Source organism: Hippocampus zosterae, chromosome 8, assembly GCF_025434085.1.
Source record: "Hippocampus zosterae strain Florida chromosome 8, ASM2543408v3, whole genome shotgun sequence".
Taxonomy (NCBI): domain Eukaryota; kingdom Metazoa; phylum Chordata; class Actinopteri; order Syngnathiformes; family Syngnathidae; genus Hippocampus; species Hippocampus zosterae.
The window spans coordinates 25,790,031-25,797,040 of NC_067458.1; positions in this window are offsets into that span (position 1 = coordinate 25,790,031).

Here is a 7,010-nt window from a genome sequence, read left to right on the forward strand (position 1 = left end):
AACTCTTTTCGAAACTGGCTTGAGTCCGTCAAGAAAGCAAGTTCAAGTCAAGTAGTTCATCAACTTCCTGTTCAAGGTGTAACGGGAAATCGTTTTTGGGGTGGCCAAGAGCCCTCTCTCTCTCTCTCTCTCTCTCTCTCTCACAGACCAGATCCAGCTCTCCATTCTGAAGCGGTTGCCAGCCAATCGCAGAGCACACGTAGACCAACGATCGATCACCCTCACAATCGCAAACCTCGGGAAAACTGCGAGTGTTCCATTAACCTGCCATGCATGTTTTTTGGGATGTAGGAAGAAATTGGAGTACCCGGAGAAAAGCCACAGAAGCCCAGAATCGAACCCTGCGCCTGTGCCACTTTGAGGCCAACATGCTAACCGGTCAAACACGGCGCGCCGCCGTCAATTATTGCGTTGATTTATTAATTTGTTGTTTTTTTTTTTTGTCATGCTGCGGGCCGCTGAAAAGAGACCGCAAATTGCCCCCGGCACGTAGTTTGGACACCGTGGTCTACGGATTCTGCAGATGAATGAATTCAATGCTGATTTCTGAAACTAATGTGGACAACAGCGTTACTTAACTCCAGTCCGAAGCTCAGCACACAACTGGGTGGGGGGGGGGGGGTTGGCCACCTAACGGAGAGCCTTTCTCGACTTCCAAACAAGCTGCCCGACTGTGGGACAAATCTGAAGGAAGTGGCGCGGGCATCGGCCGCTGAAAACACAATGAAGACGCTTCTATTTGCGATTTACGCGGCAGCAAAAATGCAACGCAGCACGCAAGATTATTTTCAAACGCCAACTCGGCACAGAGTCGTGGCTTGCGGGACGGAGAGCGCCGAGGCTCGGCCGGGACGAGTACAGACGCCACCCGGGCGGACGCGCGTGACGGACAAGTGCACCGCGAGCAGTCGAGCCGCCGGTTGCGGCGCGGCGGGAATGTCGCACAGTTGTGCGAAGCGCCCGTTGTCCATTGTCTGCTATTTTAAATGGATTGCTAACGCCATGAAAGCAGCCGACGTTCTCACTGCAGAAAACATTGTGGGGGGGGGAAACAAAAAACACATTTCAGATTCCACAACGCCAGAGAGCGGCTTGTCAAACCAATGGTGCTAGCGGGAGATCGCTAAATGCCGTGTGAAAATGCAAAGGAGGATCATGTTCGGTCAAGCAGATCCGAATAGTCGTTACGCGCGTTGCCCGAAACTTGCCCCCCCCCCCACCCCACCTGCCCCCCATTACAGTAACACCAACCACTAGAGCATTTCCAAGACGGGAGGGCAAGTAGGGGCAAAACCTGCAGCGTAAGGATAACAACATGTAGGTTTAGGACTATGTGCGACACCCCCCCCCCCACCCTCCACCCCCCCCCCCCCCCCTCCACATTCGATATGAATAATGCATGAATGGCAAGTCTGACTGATGTGGGCTATAAGGTTTCTTGCCAACCACTGGCGGAGCCGAGTGCGCCCGTGCCCAAACCTCAACGCGCTACACAGCCGACTTCAAAGGGTGTGGTCTGGATTTGCTCATGCCCAAAGACAAACACACACTCGCAAAATGCGTGCACACACACACACACACACACAGACACACACACACACGCACACACACACACGCACACGCACATTTTGCAGCAGAAACTCACTCACGCATTTAGTAACTCTACATAAACTTTGAGACAATGAGGCACTCTTCCATGTGAACGCACATGCACACACGCGCGCACTGAGCCGATTTCCTGCCGTCCAAACAGGAAAACACAGGCCGCTGTGTACCGGACGGCAGGTCCGACCGGGCTGATGTAGGGAGGGGCGACTGGCTTTCCGCACCTGCGTTGGCAGCGGTAATTAACCTGGAACGCAAGAGTGCGATGGCAAACGTCCATGCCCACACACACACACACACACACACACACAAACACACACACACATACGGAGAGTTCTCATGGGCGGTGGCATGTGGCGCACGAGGGCCGCAGATTTCTGCCTTGAAGAATTTTCAGATCTTGAAAGCCCTCGCCAAGGTCCATCCGGATATTTTTAAAAGATGAAATTAGAGTCGGGCGGCCCGGTAGTCCAGTGGTTAGCACGTCGGCTTCACAGTGCAGAGGTACCGGGTTCGATTCCAGCTCCGGCCTCCATGTGTGGAGTTTGCATGTTCTCCCCGGGCTTGCGTGGGTTTTCTCCGGGTGCTCCGGTTTCCTCCCACATTCCAAAAACATGCGTGGCAGGCTGATTGAACACTCTAAATTGTCCCTAGGTGTGAGTGTGAGTGCGAATGGTTGTTCGTTTCTGTGTGCCCTGTGGCTTTTCTCTGGGTATTCCAGTTTCTTCCCACATCCCCAAAAAACATGCATGGCAGGTTAATGGAACACTCGCAGTTTTGTGTGATTGGCTGGTAACCGGTTCAGGGTGTCCCCCGCCTACTGCCCGAAGACGGCTGGGAGAGGCTCCAGCACCCCCCGCGACCCTAGTGAGGATCAAGCGGTTCGGAAAATGGATGGATGGATGGAAATTAGAGTCCGCAGATGTTCATCAAGTGTTTATCTCTTAATTGTCTTGATCTGACGCTCTTTATCGTCTGTGCAAGGTGCTCTTCAACATGACTCGGTTTCTAAAAGTGCTTCTATCAGCGATTTTCTACCGACCTCTGCTGTTGAACAACCAACCCCCGCCCCCCCAAAAAAAGTACATCTACCATTTGTTTTCATTTCACGAGTGGCGGTCAAGAGGCGAGCGGCAGCGTTTTGGACCAACTGGAGTCGCTTCATGGAGGACTGTCTGACTCCAAGGTGACATGCAGCCGAGACGTGACCGCTTTTCTAAAAAAAAAAAGTCACAGTTTGAAGCCAAAGAGCCATGCGGCTAGCATTTGGACCGCACCGGTCCCCCACAAGAGGGTCACACCGGTCTGAAGCTCAGGGACAAAACGGGCACCGTCGGCCGCGGCAATCACCAATCGACTCCATACTTTGAGGAAATACCCGCATTCCTTTATCGCTTTCTTCCTTTCGAGTTCGTAAACCGGCTACGATTTGACAATGTCGTCACGCGTGTTGAACACGAGGCTTGGAGGCCAGAAAAGTCTGGCGCAGCAAACGAGTGCCAAGCTCGGTGGCCAAGTGTGCCCCGGTGTGAGTCGAGGACTGTAATTTGTTTGAGACTCTCCAGTTCCGTCGTGTTTGGTCGCGTCGCTTGTTATGCGGCGGGCCCGATTTGCAGTGTTTGGGGGCCCAGGTTGGGAGGGTCACTTGCTCTTGCTGTGGGTCTGCTCTTCTTTGTTAAAAAAAAAAACAAAAAAACAACCCCCCCAAAAGAAAACACACATAATGACAGGTCTTCTGTTTTTAACGACTGTCGCTTTTTATAGCAGCTGTCAAGGGAAGTCTGCAGTCACTGTGATTGAGTGTGTGTGTGGGATTCGGTGCCCACGCATTGCACTCGATATGTAAAAGGCACAAGATGGCACGTGAAGAAGCGCTTTGGCAACGAAAACAAACGCAGAAAGCCATGAGAAGACTGCAAGTGGCAAAAAAAAAAAAAAATCTCTGCTACCACTGACGGGATCCACACACAGCTTATGATGATTCCAACAAGCTCCAAAAAAAAAAAAAAAAAAAAAAAAAAATCAGATAAGCAATATCGCACGGTCTTTATCTCGACGAGCGAGGACGGGATGTTGTGAGAACGCTCCCAAAGTGCCGTGACCCCCTTTTGATATTTGCCCCCACATTGACACTCGGCAGTCTGGACGGAGAAGGTTCCCACGAGCTGCTTGACCGTCTGACGGAGTCACGGACGCGCAGAGAGAGTGTGTGCACGGAGGGAGTGTGAAGGAGGAAGAGGAGGTCGCACACATTCCAGTCCCAAAATTGGCCAGACTGCGCAGACGGTTTCAACAGGATGACCCCCCCCCCCCCGACCTCCACCCCACGCTACAGCAGACAGCCCATCCCCAATGGTCATCAGTCCAGACTGCAGGACCTTCCGACACCTCAGCTCACCTCACTTCCTCACAAAATGTAAATGAAACCGTGTAGGCCGAATGTCGTGTTTTTCGCGAGCCTCCGAGCGTAGCGTAAAACCGATCGGAGTTTGCGCTGCCGCGTTTTGAGCCGGAGCCCGTAGCGGGTTCTTTCAACTTCATCCGCAGTAGGCGGGCTGCCTCGAACGGCACAGCGGGGTGCCGAGACTGTCCGCCAGCTGTTCCCCTCTCTGGAGATCAGCCTGATTCATCATTGTCCAAGTCGCCCCCCTCTCCACACTCACCCAGGTGGGAGATATGACCCCCCACCCCACACCCCCCTCAACCCTGCTGAAAGTTGGAACTTTAAGTTGCATAACCAGTGACTAGGTTTACATGCGGTCAAGATTTGCTTTCAAGTTGTTCAGACTCTTGCTAATAAATCAGGAACCTGAAAAATCCATTTCAAGATGTTTGCAAACGCCACCGTTCAGACTGCAAATCACCAACGAAGGCACAGCGGCAGAGCCACTACTTTTATATGAAAGCAAAAGACCCCCCGGCGCCCCCCCAAAAAATAAAAAAAACAGAAAGAGGGAAACATCCGAGACCATACGGCTTCGAAATGGAACGGGAGTTTTTGTTACCGATTCAGTTCATTTCATCGTACGTGCAGTGAAAATGTCCCACGGCTACGGGTTTGAACCGGTTTCAAAAAAAAAAAAAAAAAAAAGTCTCCCCTTTCGACAAACACAGGTGTTAAAATTTTTTTTAAAAAGAACAAAAATAAAGATGGTGAAAAATGACCCCGGTGGGGCGACGCCGTGGCCAAATGGCATCAACACAATGCCAAGAATTGTGACAGTTATCACACCGCAAAAGGGGCAACCACCCGCGCGTGCACCCGCGTATACGCCTGAATCTAACTGGTAATCATCAGCTTTAAATAAATACGCGATTTAAAAAAAAAAAAAAAAAAAAGCAGAAGGAGACGGGCTTTCACAACGTCCACGGGTCAACCGCAACTCATCTGGCAGCAGTTTCGCAATCTGTGAGAACAGTCAGAACAATGCCAGCTTTCGTCAGGGCACAAAAGCAACAAAAACTGCCTCTTGGACATCAAGAGGGGGGGGAGGGGGTGGAGATATTTGCAAACCGGATAACAACAGGAGACAGACAGTAGATTCAGTACATTCTATGTTTAAAAAAACAAAAACAAAAAAAAAAAAAAAAAAACAACCCCCCCCAAAAAAACATTGTCCCCCCACCCTAAAAAAAAAAAAAATAGGTCAGTCTATTTGATACGGATGACCCTCGTGCAAGTACAAAGATAAGATAACCTTTATTTGTCCCACGCTGGGGAAATTTGCAGTCTACAACAGCAAAATTGGGGGTGTGGGGGGGCATCTTAAATCATAAAGGGCATCCCGCCATGACTTCACGCCTCGTGGGAGGGGGGGGTGGGATATTTGCAAACCGGATAACAACAGGAGCCAGACAGTAGGTAGAACTTTGCTGGGGTACGAGAGACATTCTATGTTTAAAAAAATAAAAATAAATAAATAAAAAATAAACATTGCCCCCCCCCTACCCCCCAAAAAAAAGTCAATCTATTTGAAACGGATGACCCTCGAGCAGGTACAAAGATAACCTTTATTTGTCCCACGCTGGGGAAATTTGCAGTCTACAACAGCAAAATTGGGGGTGTGGGGGGGCATCTTAAATCATAAAGGGCATCCCGCCATGACTTCACGCCTCGTGGGAGGGGGGGGTGGGATATTTGCAAACCGGATAACAACAGGAGCCAGACAGTAGGTAGAACTTTGCTGGGGTACGAGAGACATTCTATGTTTAAAAAAATAAAAATAAATAAATAAAAAATAAACATTGCCCCCCCCCTACCCCCCAAAAAAAAGTCAATCTATTTGAAACGGATGACCCTCGAGCAGGTACAAAGATAACCTTTATTTGTCCCACGCTGGGGAAATTTGCAGTCTACAACAGCAAAATTGGTGGGGGGGGGGCATCCCGCCATGACTTCACGCCTGGATATTCAAGCGCTCGGGTTAGGCAGTTGGCGAATGACAATGAAGATGACAAAAGTCAAAAAGACGCTGTGGAATGACGCCCCTCCTTTGCTTAGCAACACTACCGATGGACTCGTACGTTGTTGAACTTCCGGTGGCGAGGCGCGGTATTACACGTTCATTTTTTTACACATGGAAATCGTCATCGTACGTCAGAGTTGCTGGCCGTCTCGTTGAAAATCGTACGTCCCTTCAACTGGATCGGAAAGCTCCAGACAACAAAAATGGTAACCTTCTAAATATTCGGGTATTTCACTTGAGTCAGTCTTCTCCGAGAACGTCGCCAAATAAACCGGCTCGACTTACTTTACGGCAAATCGTACAAAATCGAGGGCTTGAAGGAGAGTCGCCGGCTCGCCGGAGATACCCGATACACGGCTGAGATGACGCCCAGCCAGCCGCGCGCCTTCAGACATCATTAAAGCAGAAACACAGCACGCCCCCCTCCCGCCGCCCGCAATCTACCCGCGGCCAATTAGGAGCAATTTCCCGGTCTCGGGTTGGGGGGGTGAGGAGAACGAGAACGATGAGGAGGAGGAAAAGCAGTTGTCAGCCCAAAAGCAGACACACATGCTTCTGTTTACAAACTGCCGCTTGTTTGCATTCGCCACGGCAACTTAGTGCCGACACTGGCCGGACCGAAAGCAAAGCCGGGGGGAGGGGGGGCTCGATGACAGTTGCGGCCTTTGATTGCCTGCAGAGCGCAACAGATGCTTCGCCCACTTTTTTTTTTTTTTTTGGTGGGGGGAGGCTCTTCCACCTCCACCTCAGTTAACCTCAGTACCCACCCCCCCCCCGGGCTTCTGTTTGTCTTCCCGCAAGCCCGAGACATGAAGCCGTGGAGGTGCCTGATTTACCGGAGCTGGAATGTTGGCAATTCCCCACAGGAAACCTGCAGCGTCTCAAGTCGGGCTCCGCCGGACTAGCATAAGACGCACGCATTGATGCGGCAATCCGGGG